Raw genomic sequence first — 17,762 nt, 5'->3', positions numbered from 1 at the left:
ATTATCTATTCTGTAGACAAGCAGTGGATTTAATTCTCAGAGAATCTCAAGCCTATAATAAAATCTCAATGGGAACAAAAAACCCTGACCCAGAAGACAGTGGCATGTTCTACTTGTCCTCCATAGTCGTGGGTATAAGTGTAGCTGTGGATCAAGGGAGCTGTATGACAATTTTGTGGAGCCTGTGTATCAGAAGAAACCCATCCCCCAGTGTTCTGCTGGAGTCACTGTGAGGTATATATTTATACTGCTAGTGAAAAACAGAAGGAAAAATGAGAGTGTCTCTAACACATGTAATCTGCAGAAAAATACACATTTGCATGTTGATTTTAAGCAAGTAATCTTTGCTGCTAAGAGAATAGCAGAGTGCATGCTTTTTTCCTCTTGCGCGCTGTTTTCCATGTTCTAGGAACATGTACTGAAAACCTGGCATTTTTCTCGAGTTGGCACTGCTGGATGACCTCATACACCTATTTGTCATCTCAGCAGTTTCAGCTTCACTGTTCTTCCTTAGATTCATTAAGAAAATATTTAGCATCAGAAGAAAGGAAGCACTCTGTGGCCTGCTGTGCTCCCTACAGCCAGGCCAATAAAAACAGAGCCCCAGAGCACTTTCTGAGGGTGCAAGGGTAAGTCCAGGGCACTTCTGTTCCCTTGGAAACAGGAGAAATGGGTCACATCTACAAAAAGTGACCCAGCCCTAGTCGTGGTGATGACCTTCTGCATTTGAGGATGTTTAATAGGATCTTTGCAAGGTGATTCACTTTTAAAAAATCTTGTTTTGTAATAAATCATGGGTTTTAGATTGGGAGGTTGAGATGAAAATCTGCCTTCCCTTTAGTTTGGGGTTCATTGGGGTTTTCCCGTACAAGTCTCTTTTTAGTCACTTGTGCACTGTGTTGTCAGAAAAGCTGCTGGGGATGGCTGAACCTTTTTGTTCTAATGTAGTATGTGCCTGATTTTTCATTGAAGAGAACAAAATGGAAGCTATTATCTGAAGGCAGCTTTCATCGTAGCAGCGAGGCAGGGAGCAGCTCAAGTATAATAAGACAAAATGTGAGACAAATGTTGCCTCCTCCGAGCCAGCATCTGACCTCGACAGTGAGCGCCTTCCGCTAAGCTGGCTGTTTACAGTCCCTGCTCTGGCATCCATCTTGAGGTTTGTGGGATGTTGTTTTTGTTCCCATCCCTCCATCTGATCAGGCACAAGCAACATATATTCCTCTGCCTTCAACCCCGACCCTGAGGTATGCTGACATCTTGATTTCATCCCCTCCTCCACCTCTCGCAGCTCAGCAAGTAAGCTGGGAGAACAATTTACTGAGAACCAGCCGGCCTGGAGCCAGGGAGTCACCCTGCTGCTGTGGGGGGAACGCTACATTTGGGAAGTGAAATTTTTCCTGTATTGCCGAGGCCTGGGTGTGCAGCACCATCTCCCCTTGGCCCTGCAAAGCAGCAAAGCAGAATAACTCAGTAGCATGACCTCGCCTTCTTTTTCTCCCCTCTGCTTCCCCTTCCAGGGAAAAAGCCACCAAGTGCGGCAGTGCAAGCTGATTCAGGCAACGGGTGTTTGGTCTCTTCAGCAAATGGGACTGGGAGGAGTGATGGAGGAGGGGTTGCAGACCGTGCTGCTGACCTGCTGAATTATGACTTTAATGCAGTCACTTTAATAACTTGCTGTAGCTCCAACCACCAGATGCAATTTATGGCAAAGCAGGCGCCCAGGCATTTTTCTTTCTATGAAGACTTAGCAGATCTCTGATTACAACCCCCTCCCCCCAAACCATTACCTTCCCCCGCTTGCTCTGCTAATGGAAAAATGTTATGTGTCTATGTGCTTTTTTTCCCCAAGCCCTGTTTTCAGGAAGTGGTGGAGAATCAGAAGCTAACACGAGTGCGCACACATGCTTTTGCAGGAAAGATTGCTTTAACTCCATTCTTTAACCACGCAAAATTCCTCCTGCTAGCAGAATTGCCAGTTCTTTTTCTAAAACCTTACAACTTCAGCCAGATGCAAAGCAAATTCCAGGGTTGATTTGCAGAGAAAAAGAAAGACACCTCCCTTCATCTGACCAAAATCATCTGAAGTTTGAGTGATTTCACTGCACAATACAAAGCCTGCAACCCTTTAGGTCTCCCTTCTGTAAAGAAAGCTTAAATACAAGGCACAAACAAACAAAAAGGATGAACCTGGGAAAGATGAATAGGCAAACTGAAGATTCAATTGTGTATTTAATGCTGTGTATGCAATATATGGGTACATTGAGAAAGCAGCGTACAGATAGGCAGCAAATTCCCCGCCAGTTCTCCTATTTTAAAGACCCATTCATTTTCCATCTAAGGGATGAATTCTTCCTCCCACTGTCTTCTACTCTTTTTCTTTGATGTGCATGATCATTTGCTACATATATTATGACTTACTGTTTATCTTAGTCCAGCCTGCAAAACAATTTCCCAAATAAATTTCAATGCATCAACAAATTCAGATTCTGTTTTCTCTTCTAAATCCAGGGAAAGAAAAATAGTAAGACAAAGTAAGTGTTTTCTTTTTGGCTAATTGGAAAAAAAATCTGAATTAAGCACACATGCTTATTTCTGAATTCTTAGGGCTCACACAGAAGCCCTGTGATTCAACTGTTTTGTATCTTACTTTTGATTTTCCATTCCATTCCTGAAAAAAAACTGTACTTGGAACTGCAACCCTGAAAATTTGTATGTACTGCTTTGAACCCACTGAAAGAGTGTCTCATACAAGGACTAGCAGATAAGTCCTTTGTGACTGTTAAATATTTATCAGCAAGGCGAATTCCTCCTAGGTTACAGCAAGTACAGTTTGGAATGACCTGTCTCTCCGCTTTCAGAAATGAGCAGCAGATTCCTGCAAAACATCCGTCTCCCCATTCAGCTAGGATAATGTTTTCCTCTCAAGCTTTGAGATAGCTTGATTAATATGTAGCATATATGGCAAATTTCTTAGGAAAAAAGTAGTAACATATGGGAGCATTCAAGTTCCAGAAAGAAGAGTATAAATTGGATGTTTCCATATGGGTTCGATCTGATGTGTCTGTCTATCTGTGTTTACAGTGACCTGCCCTGATTGTTCCAAGATTGCATTACTGTCTCCAGTACTGCAAGATGCACCTGCAAGCACACACTCAACCACGCAGGTATTTCTTTTAGGTGTGATGAGTTGTCTTTGAGCAACTGAATTTATCTCTGCTTACTACAGAGGCAGCTGAAACCAGATTCCAGACTTTCTGAAGGTTAGAGTTAGGTGGAATGAATCTTTGCTCAAGCATTCAACCACAGCGCCTTGGCTTGTGCCGTTAGCTTCCTGAATTCCCAGATGACTTCCCACCACAGCTTAGCCAGGCCTGGAACTGCTTATTTTCTCAGAAGGGATGAGGTGAAATGCAGTTAGATCAGCAAAGCCAGTGGCATTTCAAGATGATATGTGAAAGTATTTATAGTCTTGTTTTTCAAATGTCGTAAATATGCTTAATTCTTAACATGCTCAAAAACTCTCTCCAGTTGTGATGATTTTTTAAAATCCTGTTCAAATGTTTATCCTGCCATAAGAAAAGCCGCCCATGCAGTGGTCAGTAAGTCAGTAGTACGTGCACAGAATGAAAGCCGATGCTTTCGTGCGCTCTTGCTGCCGCCAAGGCAGTGCCCAGCCCAGGTACTGCTCCAGCGGGAGCGCGGCGCCTTCGAGGCTCTGGAGAGCCCGCTCTGCCTCCGGCCGAGGGGGCCGTGCCCCGGCCGTGCTGGCTGCGTGCTGCCGATTTGCCCAGGGTGGCTGTGCAAGAGCTGAGGCAGAGGCGAGAAATTCGGAGAGCAGCCATGAAGTTGTGAGGAGATTCTTAATGGCGGCGCGTGTGACTGCAGGTACTTGGTGACACTGGAGCTCATTCTGGAGACTCCTCTGATTCGGCTATGTTTTTCTTTTTTGAACCTGGTCTTTGATTAAAAATGCCTCGCTTCCAGCTCACATTGCCTTTTAAATGGCTCTGTAAAGCCCTCTCGCGGTTCCCAGCTCACATCAGAAGCAGGGCTGGAAGTGTTTCTCTGCAGAATAAACATACGGGCTGTAAATCCTGTGATTCAGAAGATCGCCTGCAGTATTCCTCTCCTCTGTTGCCATAGGTAACCGGGCTCTGCAAAACACCATTTACCCTGGAATGCAAGGAGACTCGGAGCTCAGCAAGGGCACTCCGGTTAACCCTTTCCTAGCAAAAAAAAAAAAAAGTCCCTCTGGTGATCCCAGCCGAAACTCCTCTCTCCTGTGCGTAAATTCACACACAACAAACCCGCACCACGTACATTGAGGCAAATTACCAGCCCAGCGCGGCCCCAAGCATGTGCACATGCACTCTGGGAGAATGGCGGGTTTCTCCTCGTAGCGCAGAGCCAGGCAGCCGCTGGCAGGGTGTTTCGGGACTGCTGACTCACCGAGGCTCTGTGGCGCACAGCCTCGGCCGTGAGCCCGCGGGACGGGTTAAACTGGCACCAGATGAAGGAACTGAAAGGCAACTGAATAAGGCTGGCCGGGTCTGCAGTCGAAAACCAAGGTTTGTAGAGTGGTACTTGTCGACTTCTTTAAGACTGGACCTTAGAAAGGAAGACTTTGAGCTCATACTCACCACAGAACTTTGTGGGTTTTTTTGGTAGCTAGCAGGGGATCCCTAAGGTTTACAAGGTTTTGCCATTGCCATCTAATGGAGACTTATGAAGTCAGACGATGAGTGCAAGTTTAACACTTCCTTTCTGCCTCACACTTCTTTGCAGTCCAGGCACTTTAAACATCTCCTCATGGTCTTCTACTCCATTGCCTGAGGCACTGAATGTGGACAATCAATAGTTACCTGCAGTTTAGGAAAACGGGGGGAGAAAGCGGCCCCCACCTTTTTTCCTCCTCTAATTCTGACCTTCCTGTGGGCTAGTGTGGATTCCAGCAGGACAGGAGTTCAAGTGAGGTACTATATCTGAACAGTGGGGTTTTTTTTTGCCACAGCCACAGCAGCAATGCTGCCCAGAGAGCAGGTAGCAGCATTTGCACTGCCTTTGCTTTTTTTTTTCCCACATGAAGCTGAGGATTATGTGTGTGTGAGAAGTAAATTCATAGCCCTGTGTTCAAGCAGGGGTTAATTTATACTGCAGAGAAGCTGCAGGTGAGATTGAAGACTTGTCTCATTTTTCAGTTTCACAAACCCTGATACAAGAGCCTAAATATGTTTTGTTCCAAACCACTGCTGTCTTTCTCATACTCCCCTCTGCAGTTCAATGATGCACAGATACACACCACCAAATTGGTTTTTCTTTTATGACACAGTATTGCTGCAGGGTCATTTACATATGGGTAAAAATGCAAAATTCCTGCTCTGAAGTATTAACAGTGTTGGTTACTTTCATATCAAAAGTCTGATGGGAATACAAAGAAGTCAGGAAATGTGGATAAGGCTGAAATTACATTCATAAAAGATCATGCAGTGGTTGGGAATCACAGCCCATGCATGGACAAGCCTGTATTGAGACTGCTGTAATCCCTGGGCAGAGCAGGGGGGAGCGAAGGAGAGGTCAGCGTGCTTTGTGGGATTCTGTGGCATTACTGGGGCATGGGGAGTTAGTCCTTCTCTGTTATTTGAACAGTGTGTGAGTATTTTTTTAAGGATTTTTTTAAATGTTGCTAGACTAAAAAGGAGCAGGCAAGACAAAATGACCCCAAATCATAAGGGGATTGCAGTCTGTGGAAAAGTGGAAACGCAAAATTTCTGCAAAATTCTTTTTTTTCATGGCTTGTTTCCATGCCACCACGGAGAAGAATGATGAAGAAAATGATATACAAGGAAAGGTACTTTTAAAGATTCCCAAGAGCTACTGATTGGGTGTTGCTGTTTCACATTCTCCAAATTGCTGTTACATCAGTCTGGATGGTAGAGAGAAACTGTGAGAGAGCTTAAAAGCTATGGAGCAATGTGTGGAAGCACAGTGATAGATATGTGTGCACTCTTTTTTCATTTATAGGATTTATTTGCATACTCCTTTGGCACTGCCAGAGCTTCTCTGCAGACCTAACACTTGATCCCCTGTTGTGCTGAGTCCCCTGGGAGCTGTTGACATTGAGGGGTACCTGCTGAGGCATCAGGGACAGGTTGTGTGAGTAGAGAAATGGGAGCATGAGATCAGAAACCAGAGTGTCTGTGGGGCACAGCAAAGTGATAACTGGACTAGTTGAGCCTCAGCCATCTCCTGAAGGTCTGAAAACCTCTGGAAGCACTGAAGAAGCAGAGGCTGGAGCTTGTTCCTTTTCCTAATTTTATATGATTGCCTTAAGTCAAGGGTATTTAAATGTCAAGTTTTTATGTAGTTCCTAAACTTACTTAGGTTCGGGTGCTTACAGCAGAAGGTTTGTGTCCTTGTGCACTCCTATCTGTGTACTTGAATGATGATAAATGCCAAGGCTTTCTTTGGGGGCTTGTGTTTTTCCACAGCCGAGGTGACACATTCCCGTTAAGTTTAACCTTCTCCCCCAAGAGTTGATACAATTTATTTCTTTTGGAAGGGAAATATCAGAGCTGTAGCAGGCCCAAAGCAATTCTCTTTGAAGGCTGCCTTGGCTGCGACTGCGGATGCAGTGACAAAGAGGAGATTGTGGCAGAGCGTGCTAGCTGGGAGCTCAGGCAGGAAAGGGTTACTGTCTGCACAGCTCTCTGTGTCTGGAGCTCCAGGCAAAACCCAGAGAGAGACAATGATGTCAGCACTACCTCCAGGCCCAGGGCCCCTTGCCTGACAATGTGGGCAATCCAACACATTCCCATCTGCCACAACAAGAGCATTCATGCTCCTATTTCCTGACCTCTTTGGATTAAAGCATGTGGAGTTAAATATACATCCAGCCCCATGCTCCTGCACTTGCATTGCACCAGAAATAGACTTATGGGAAACTGGCTGCAGCTTTTGCCACCCGACACTCGGGATCTGTCTAAACGTTGTCATCGAGAAAAGCACATGCTGGTCTGGTCGGGAGATTGTACATTCATGTACACATAGCTAAAACACAGTTCGCTTTTGTGCCTGGAAATGCTGCATATAATCAGCACGCAGTCAGAAAGAGGTGGGGCGGGGGAAGGGCAGCTTAAATAGAAAATGAAGATTAGTCAGAGGCAGTGATTTCAGCATTTTAGCTATCTGAAACTTGCTGAGTTTTTTACTACCACATAAAAAGTTGTGACAGCAGAGAGAGACCTTGGCTGAGCTGGGTGTCTGCACTCCAGGCTGGTGGAAGAGGGAGAGCATGCGGCAGGATTTGCATGCTGCCATGCCGGGCTGGCAGACACACGGAGTGCAGCTCTGACAAGGAGAGCTTTTTGTTTGCTTTAGAGTGAAGCCGGTCTAGTAGTGCAAAATTCTAGTAATTACAAGCATTTTATTGCTTTTATTCAGGATGTGTGTGCATGTGGGGTCTGTTGCATGCACATGGATATCATGTTGTTTCTTTCTCGTGTCTGTGGGTGCTGTGTATCTGTGGCTCTATGCCCATATGTATCTGTGCATCTCCATATTTATCTGTCATTCTGTGTCTGCATTGCTCACTCTTTTTCTTTTTAAGTGTCGGAGTTGCATTTATTTTCTGTGCACAGATGAGTTTTCCTGAACTATACACTAAGGGGAAAAGAAATGTAGGAAAAGCTTGCATTTTGTTTATATCTTTGTCAAGAAAATGCTTCACAATTGAGAAATATGAATGACAAAGAAAATGGGACTATTTATTTTCCTTTCTTTCTCTTTTGTCTGCAGTCTTCTGTCTTATCTTCCCAGTCATGTATTTTCTTTTCTCTCCTTTTTTCCCCATCACACTGCAGACTACTGTTCCCATAACAAATGTTTTAAATGTTATCTATCCTGCCTGTACAGTCAGCCCCTTTTCCATAGCATGTTTCTTGTACAGTAATCTTTTTTTTTTTTTTTTTTTTTAACAGCTCATAGTAGCAAATTCCTGTACACAATTTGGTTTGGTATATCTCTCCCCTTCATATGGCCTCTGCTTATGGCACTCAGAATCTCAGAGAGCACAACACAGGGAAGCAGAACAAAAATAAACTCTCCAAAATCTGTAGTTCCCCAATGTCTCAAAGAGGTCTTGGAAGAAGGTTTAGCTGATAAAATCCTTAGAGGGTGGTTGGAGGGGTGAGGCCAAATGGTTAATGTAGGATAAAAACTGCAAACCCCTTAATTCTCTTAGTGTTTGGCTTAACTTTGCCTTGACACAGAAGAGATGGTGGTAAGTAAGGATGAGCTTGTATTAGAAATAGGATTCTCTCTTTCTGCCCAGCATTGCCTGTGCCAGTTCCAGTATTGCAGGGCATCAGTGCTACAAAATTCTCTATCAGTTTCTGCTGGTAGAGGTTTGGAACTTCCTCACTTCTCAATTAGTGTAATCAAAGCCAAGACCCTGGCAGCTTTCCCAAGAGCTTTCTTCTCCCTATGAAACACAGAATACTGAAAACCAGTCAGAAAAAGTGGAGCCAGACTGTAGCAAGCATTGGATTTCACCAGTGGTATAATAAGGAAGCTGCCTGTAGTGTCAGCCTCTCTAAAGGAGACATACAGACAAGTTAAAGTGGTAATATGCATAATGTCTGTCATCCAGATATTTCAGAGCATATAATAAGCTGTGATTAAATCATTAAACTAAGAACTTCAAAAGGGTCTGGCTGTGTAGACTGAGGATCTGAATGCAAGAAATCTCCAGTCTTCTTTCTGCCTTGGTACCTGGTTTGCCACTGCTATAAGCTAGTCATTTCACACTGATCTTTAATTTTCCCATCAGTACCACCAGGAGTTAATAATACTTAAGCAGAGCAGTGCCTCTTATAGAGTTGTTTTGAAGGAAATGGAGACTTACTGAAGGAGTCTTTGTGTGAATTTGCGTGCCAGTCTAAAGTTCTTCAGGAGCAAAGTGGAGGAAGCATGTTCAACATGAGATCATCATAGAAAGCTTGAAGGTCTACAAGTACCAAGGGGAAAGGCAATGTTAGAAACAGGAGCTCTGCAGTTTTCAGGGACTCTAAATTAGGCTGTGGAACCTAGGAAGAGTTAGGTTTGCAGTTTGAACTTAGACACATGCAGTGCTTATGATCCAGCCATGGTGCCTGATGGACCTCTGCTTTTATTACTTGTCTCAACTTCACAACACTAAGTAAATAGATGAGAATAAAATGTCTATGTCCTGACACCCCATGTCTTGCCACGAGTACTTAGACCAGCCACCAAAAGTGTGAAGACTATGTCCTGAAGTTTCCCTAGTTTGATTAGGACCATTATTTTGTTTATGAGCTTTATTTTTTCCCTAGAAATCAAACAGTTTCTCTGTTTATGGCTACACATCATTTTATGTGTCTCTCTTAAACCAAATATAAGCAACCTTGTGAGAAGTACTCAGGAGCTGGTTTGGAGCAGGGTGGAGGAAAAGAGGAAGCCTGCAAGTCACATCCTCCTGACTGCCTTCCTCTTCATTGATGTGTGCAGTCACACTGCCCAAAAGAGCCATTTGAGGAGGTTTGAGAATGTATGGAGCAAGTGCTCCATTTCACTTACAATGAAGATAAACAAGGGCGTCAGCTGAAGCAGAGCTTCTGAGATGTTGTGTGTAATTCAGTGGCAGGCAGTAGTGACTGCTGCTTAGGAGATGGATTTATTAAGATTATTAGTAAGTGTTATTTGGAGGTGACTGAAATCGCTGGGTGGACTCCAGAGGATTAGCTTTCCAAAGATAGCAAATGCAAAAAAAAAAACAAACAAAAAACAAAAAACAACCCCAAACAAACAAGTCACCAGTACCAGTTGTGTTCATTTAATAAAGTCTCTGCACAGGATTAACTCAGGAGCATTTGCTTGTTTTTGTGACTGGAGATATGGGGGATGGGAAGGAGGAACCATCTTAACATGTAATTCCTCAAGTAAAAGCAAAGCTGCAGCAGAGCATCTGTCCTGGTTCACAGAGTAGGTGACAACACGCTGTGAGCAGGGCAGGCAGAGGAGGAATCACCTCTTCCTGGATTGCACCGGATTTAGGCAGCCTAGTGTGCAGCAACTCTGATACAGAAATAACCTGTGTGAAGGAGGCTCTGCTCAGGAACTGTCATGTCCCTGTATAAAGGGCACTAGAGCTTTAGGCAGGGCATCATGCTGATCTGAGCCCAAGAAGTAGCCTGTGGGAGAGATAGCAGCAATCAAAAATAGTCATTTTCTATAGTGAGACTGTAAGAGGCCTCAAAGTGCTTGTAGACATGAATTCACCAAACATCACTCCCACAAGCCTATCTCTCTGGAATGGAGGTTGGTGTTGCTCATCCCAGATGTCAAATTGGAGTCAGAGAGAGCTGTCCACGCTCCCACAGAGATCAGGCCAGATGGGAACACAGGGAGAGTAGCAAGAGAGGAAGATAAAATTAGGGTAAAAAATCCATCCTTCAGAAAGTACAGATGGGGGAAGGGGCTTAGGGACCAATTTAGCCCATGTTTTTATATTGCTAATGTTGCTAGACAAGTCCCTCCAAAATGATGATAGTTGGTGGTGTGGAACAAATGAGTCAGTTCTACAGTGAAGCCTGGCTGTCCTGCTTCAGTACTGTCAGCCAGGAGCAGAGACACATGGGAGGTCTCTGCTGTCCCTTCAGCCTTCCCCAGCACTGAACTACCAGAAACATGATCACCCAAAGCAGAAGTACGCTGTTGATTTTTTGTAATTCATCTAGGCCCCATTGGGATGTGGCAGGAGAGACTGAGGGATTCTCTGTTCAAGCCAAGGTACTGGAAAGGTGACCAGTGCCCTTGCAATTTCTAGGGAAATTGCTTGTTTCCTTTCATGAGAAGCTGCTTACTTGTTTCCTAAATCCACAGGGGTGCACTGGCTCCTCTTCCCTCCTTCAGAGAAGTCCCTTATGCAAAGGTAGGCCTGGTTTGCTATTGCCTGTGCTTCTCAAGACTTTCCTAGATACCACGGCAACAGCAGCAGAACTGGATTTTGTAAACCTTTAATTTTATACAGTCAGAGTAGAATGAGACCTATGAATACAATTCAGCAATTTCATTCCTCAAAGGTGGGGGTTGGGGCCGGGAGGATGGGGATGGGGATGGGGCAATGCACTATTTAATGTTCTTGGCATAAGTTATCCCAAGTGGAAATAGGAGGAGGGAAAAGGTGCAGTTAACTGAAGTGGAAGACAAAGGGTGGGAACCCAGTGATGCGGTTTTATACTGAGGGGACAAAATTGTCTGGTAACCTGTGTACTTAATCCCATGCTGTGATTGAAGGATATGTCAGCAGTAACTAAGATAGAAGCACAGTGCAAGGTATAGAGCCCTGGCTCCAAACTACCCAGCTTTTACACGTCTTCAGTGCTAAAACTTGTTTTACTGAAATCATTCATTCCTGCTTCAGAGAAGGTAGAGAGTGTTGGACTAGGAGGCAGAGGAGAAAGGAAATAAGAGGGAAAAGGGGAAACAGAAACAGACTGTAGCATTTCAGGATCATGTTTTCATCTCTTTCTATTTGGCTTCACATTTTTTTATAGAAAACATAATTTTCACTTGAGAAGCTGATGGGTGAAGAAATTATTTTCTCTCATAGATAAAATAAAAGTACCCCCACTAAAATAAAAAGGGCAGGATTTTCCTTTTCCATGTGTTCTTCATACATTGGAGAAACATCCTCATTCTCAGGAAAGGAAAGAAAAGCTAACATTTATTTGGAAAATACTTTGCAGTAAGAATACAAGATAGTACAGGCCACTAGTCCACTCTAACTCTTGATTTACAAAGAAGTCCAAAGAGCTTTTTGCTTTCACACTGTGAAGCTGGTCAAGAGGTGCAGGTTGCAGTGTGGTGCTGGTGAATAAATGGGGCTCTAGTGTAGGCCCTAGATTGCTGGAGGGTCTCACTTCTCCAGACAGAGAGAAGTGCTGTGGCACATTTTACTACCAGGCTTTGTGAACCCATCCATGATAAAGGGTCTTTGTGCCTGTGACTGATTTGCAATATCTAAAAAAATATTAAACCCCTTTAGTAAGACTCATTTGCTTGCTCTAATTTACATCAGAGAACCCAGAACATTATGACTGGTGACACCAAGGGTGGTTTAAGATCACCTATGTCCTTGAACTTCATACATACATAGAGTACAGCAAGAATAAGGATCTGTCTCTTTCTGTGATAAATACCCACTTTTATGGGACTGTGGCCATGAGTCCAATTTAACATTATGAAGTAATTTTCTGTGACAATTGGGGTCCCAACTTCATCACTCTCATCACTCTCATCTTTCTCTCTACTTGATATATTTTAGTGTTTGGTATTATGCCTAATATGGAGAGATTCCAGTGAATTAGATGAGGCATTTAATAAAGGTGATGTCTGGACAGTGAGAAGTTTTTTATCCCTGAAAAGTCTTCCAGTGATTGTTGGAATATTCTGTTTTAAAATCAATTGGCTTAGAAGGGCCACATTTGTATGATTTGTCCTCAATAGAAATTACAGCCTCTCAGTATTTCTACATTGTGGAATGATTATTTTGTTGAGTTATTCATTATAGTCGTCTGAACCTCCCAGGAGTCCATGAGCTCTTTACGAGCCATATAAAAGGATGCAGACTCACTAGCAGAGCAGAGAAATTCCCAGGAGGAGAGAGATTTGTAACTAAACTGAGATGGACAGAAAGAGATGGGAAAAGTAAAATTCAGAAAGCCTGGAATAAAAGCAAATTCTTTAACAGCCTAACAATGATCTAGACTCCTGCAACTCAGGAACAGAGCAGGCTATACTGAGGATGTTTAGGAAAAAACCCACAGGACTAACCTGCAAAGATTTGTTTTATATCTGGTTTGGCAGCCAGAGAAAGATGGAAGAAGGTTTATTTTCTAAGGCTTTCTCAAAACAGTGACCCTGAAAAAACATGCCTGTTACCCTCAGAGGACCTACTCATCTTTCTGACATGCACAGCACTCTCCAAAAGAAGAATAATTTCTTTAAAGTGCAATAAACCGGGCCTACAGGTCAAAGTGAAAAACAGCAAACCTGGTATTTCTGAGAATTCACAAACAAAAGAATTTAAAGAAAATGCAGACAGAAGTTGTATATACTGTAAATGTCTAAGTCTCTTAATAAACACTTTTGGGATTCCCAGACTGCTAAAGAAAATATTGCATAGCAAAGCCCTTTCTCACAAAGAGACAATTAGATAAATGCCACCTGCTGATTGCAAAACTGGCTGAAACTTACAGGGATCCATGCATCTTACAGGCTCCAGCTTATTTTCCTACCTGGAAACCCTGGAAACAAAGTTCGGTAGAGCTGCATATTAAATGGAATGTGACAGAGACAAAGCTAGCTAAATAATGGAAACATATTTGTGAATATTTGTTCAGTGAAAATATTGCCAAAATTCTCAATATTATTGATAATGAATTATTTAATCACCTCCAGACAAAATTCCAACACAATCCTTCTCTGTACTGTTCTGCCAACAAGTCTTTTGCATTCACAGCACTCCCTTCGCAGTGACTGCAGAAATGTGCTCTGCTTGCCAGTCTCCAGGAGAGGATTTGACTCTGCTGCTATCAGCTAAATCAAAGTTACACAGTACTGACGGACCTACTCAGTCAGGGGTGGGCTGGATGGACAGTCAGGCCTATGGGCAGAGCTGAGCTTGTGGGTATGCTCAGGACAGGGGTACACCAGGGCTATGCCCAAACAGAAGCCTCACATACAAATATAAGGTGCATATGAGACACCTGATTAGCCCGCGGTAGCATTTCTCCCTCCACATAGGTTTGTGTGCTTTAAAAGTGTGCATGGGCTCATGCAGTTTTGGGACAAATAGATGCTCATGGCCACTGTGCATTGGGGTAGATGTGCCTATGGGCTGTCCTACCTGTGCCCTTTGGGGCACTAATCTCCACGAACAGTCTGGGGTAAAAGGAAATCCGTAGGACTTTGTTTTCTGCCTCCTTCTCTACTTTGTCTCTCACTTTCCAGTAAGCTTTTCTGCAAACAGCTCCTTACACAGCCAGGATATGGGATGGCCCCCGTGCATGGCTGTTCAGAACTGCACATTGCTGCATGGAGGGCTGCAGGTGTCTGTCCTGCCTGCAGCATCAGCCCAAGGATGCCTCTGCCTCTTCCTATGTCATCTGCAGTTCACCAGCAGCAGTTTCTCCCTTGGGCCTGAGGAGTTTTGTCTGGGCTTATGCCCAGATCTGTTGTTCAAGCAAAGGGCAGAGGAAACACTCAGTGAGTGAGAAACTTGCATGTTTCAGGCTGTTTTAGACATATTTGTTCCAGACGGCCCAGTTTGTTGATCTCACTTGTTTTTAACTCATGTAAGGCACAGAATTCGGGTCAGCTCCTCACTCTCCTCTCTGTCCTGTCCTGCTGGAGTACATGCTATTTCCAGATGAGGTCACACATTTTCCCCTTTCCTTGTCCTACCACTCTCAGCCTTTCCATTAGGGTTTAATGAGAGGCCCACTAGTCGTGGCAATCCCAGCCCTCCAGTCACTGCTTCAGCCAAGGTCAAGCCCGGGGCAAGAATTGTCCACAAATACAGACACCAGAGTGAAGGGAAGGAAAGAACAATAAGAGCCATTTACTTCCCAATGCACTTAAGCGCTTGAGAGAAACTGCCCCCCCAGATTGCTGAGTCAGCAGCGGCTGACAAATTAGTCAACAGGATGACTGGGCCTCAGCTCCTGGCAATTAGCATGGACAAAGCTTTGTGTGTGCCTGTGTGTTTTCCTATTAGCTGCAGCTTGGAGTCTGTGAAGGGAGGAGGGACTGGGGAAGGAAATGGCTTGCTTTGACTTCACAAACACATGGAATTTGTGTTCCCAAGGTTGCACAGCATTCATTTGGCTTCCTGTTTCAGCATCCTTGCAGGCTGTGGCCATTAAGAATAAAGTATGCTGAGGGCCTCTTAAGAAGGAGGTGCATCAACACGGCTGGAGGAAGGGTGAGCCCTGAATTGTAGTAGCAGAGGCACTACATATTGGGAGGGGTTCAGTTTAACCCATCAGTGTGGCTAACAAAACTAGTACTGTAAGGGTCAAGGAGTGTTGGCAAGGGTGGGGCAGAAGAGTTTACTATTGAGAACGGCATTGCTAGTATATTCAGTATGGGAGTAAGAAAGGTGAGACAGATCCAGAGTGAGAGGCCTTGGCAGAGCTCAGGGTGATGAAATGATAGAGACAGAGGGGGATAAGGACTGGACTAAAAGAGGATTCTGTAGGTCAGGAGTTCAGTGTCTTGTCAAAGCGATTTGGGAAGCCAGGGGCTAAAAGGTGGAGCTGCAGGTCAGGATTAAGCTGAACGTAGGAGCTGAGTTCTGTCACCATTTGGCAGAGGTCACTGCCTCCAAAGCAGGCTGCAGCGGTCATGGCCCATGCTGTGAACAATGAAATTTCCTGGATTCAGCTCTAGTGGAACTACAAACACACTTTGTTGTTAAAATCCTCTGCATCTCCTCTTGTCTTTCCATCTCTGAGGCCAGGTCACCAGTGCTCTCAGACAGGGTGTGAGTTGCAAGTCCTCAGAGGACCCAAGATGAAAGGTCAAGTACATCTGGTTTTTTAGCCTCACCTTCACCCATTGCATATCCCTGGTAAGTCAGACCCTACCATGTTATCATCCTCATTTACGATAAGCTGGTCAGAGTGATTTAGCCAAAGTTCAGTGGTGACCCCAGCTGTGAAAGGCCTTGCTGTGACCCGTGAAGGTTTAATGGGCTTTGTTCTGGGTGCTCTGAGACCCATCTCTTTGCTTACAGACTTTCAAAAACGCTGAGCTCAACTGAGAGCTGCAAAAGCATTCAAGCTATCATTCCTCCTATATGTGAGAATGGGGGTGAGAGACAATGTCTTTGTATTCTGGGCAGCACTAAATGCTCCTTTGCTAGGCATAACTGGAATCCCTGGACTTCAAATCCTGCTGCTGAGAGCCTAGCAACAAGTGAATGTATCTACGTAAGCTTTTAAGGAAGGACTAGGTTAGTGGAGGTGAAAGTAGGTCAGAATGTTTTATTTTCTGAGTTTGTTGGATTTCTTTCTAGGAACTGTAATGCTCTGCCTCTGTAAGTTACCTTTGTATCAAAAGACTATCAGTGCCATATCCATTTTTACACAAAGGTGTGTGCCACACTAAACCTGTGCTTCCTGCAGTGCAGCTGACACTCAGCAGCTTGCTGTTCCTATGGTGACCTCTCTGCCTTTGACCCTGTGATTTTCTTGGCTGTAGGCTGATTTGGGGCAGATTTTTACTGATCTCTTAATTGCTGAACAACGTTTTCTGAAAATACTAGCTGGCATCTATCTGTATTATTAGCTGTCTAAATAGCTTTTGAATCTGGGTGTCCCTTCCTCATGCTTTGATTCTTCATGCCTTAAAAAGGTCTAACTGTATTTTAGGCTTGGGTCAGGGTTGTACATCTACACATAAATGTGGCTGTGGAGGAGCTGTGGCCACTTAGGTGCTCCTGTTCTGCTCTCAAGGAATAGAGCTGGGACCTTCCTTCTGCTCATCCTGTCATGGCAATAGTTACACAGCACTTCGGTTATGCTGCTGTGCCTGAGCTTCAAAACTTTAACCTATGAATTTTCTTATCCTGTCAGCCAGCACAGGGAGTTACAAGGAGTAAACCCATTTCATCCAGAATTCAAACCACTACAGACACATGAAAATAGTGAGTTCTCATTGTTTGTCTTTGGACTTCTGCAGTACCAAGAAACTCCATAAGTCTTGCACCATATAGAAAAACCCACAGCTATCTATTCCATGTAACAGACATAATTTATCATATATGCATCCCATAAGGAACCATGGACAAAGATCAGCCAAATTGTCTCTCTGTTAACCTTCCTTGTGAGTGTTAGAAAGTGGTTTATCTATTTGTCACAAGAGAGAAAGTTCAGGGTAGCTTTGCTGCAAATTCAGACCCTCAGTTTTAGTTCCATAATTTACAGCACTTAACTTTCTATAATTCTATGATATGCCAAACACAGTTGCTTAAAAAATCCAGACTTGTTCATGTGAGGTGTATGTGCAACTGCAGTAAGATCCCTGCTGACTGCAGCATTTACAAGAACATCTGAAGGGGCATCAGGGTATCATAATGAAAAATGTGTTAATAACAAGGTAGCGCCCACGTGTTATAGCAAAGACTTAAGGGGGTCTAAGGTACTGTAACTTTGAGAGTGAGCCACTCATTCCACCGAATTTCATTCCAAATGAGCTATGCTTCCTGCAGCAAACAAACCAGGGATGGATACAGTGCAGGAGTGCAGATGTATTTTACTAACATGAAGTTACAACAGATTGTTACTAACAGTAATTCCCAGATTCCCATTTCTTTCCTCAAGCACATTCCTGAAACAGCTACTTTTGGGAAAGTGCCAGCAAATAACACTCCCTATCTGACTGATACCCACTTTCTCACCTCTGCTTTTTAAAGTGGGTATTTTTTATGATGGAAGGCACTCAGTTAATTTTGGAGTCTAAAAGGTACATGCAGGGTAGGGCACATTTCTTTAACATGGTCTTGATATTATTCCTCCTGCCCTCCTGGAAGTAATGTGCCTGAGGAATGCAATGGCCTCTTTTCTGACCTGGCAAGCAGTGCCATTTGTGGTGTTGACACTTGTCCCAGTGGGACTTGGGCTGAGATTTTTCCATGCTTCCCTTGCCCAGTTCATTTTGTCCAGTGTGCCAAAAAG

The 17,762-nt window shown here is 44.0% G+C and overlaps 1 long non-coding RNA gene across 1 annotated transcript; it reads right to left on the bottom strand.

Annotated features, from left to right (window-relative positions):
• Positions 1-2,213: 2,213 nt before the first annotated feature.
• LOC132329218 (uncharacterized) lies at positions 2,214-4,649 on the bottom strand. The gene is made up of 2 exons (XR_009486986.1): positions 4,324-4,649; positions 2,214-4,229 (listed from the first exon to the last, which is right to left on the bottom strand). It is a non-coding gene; the product is annotated as an uncharacterized LOC132329218 (long non-coding RNA).
• Between the last annotated feature and the right edge of the window lie 13,113 nt (positions 4,650-17,762).

This window comes from Haemorhous mexicanus, chromosome 6 (genome assembly GCF_027477595.1).
Source record: "Haemorhous mexicanus isolate bHaeMex1 chromosome 6, bHaeMex1.pri, whole genome shotgun sequence".
In the NCBI taxonomy this organism is placed as follows: domain Eukaryota; kingdom Metazoa; phylum Chordata; class Aves; order Passeriformes; family Fringillidae; genus Haemorhous; species Haemorhous mexicanus.
This window is presented reverse-complemented; position numbering and strand designations above follow the sequence as displayed.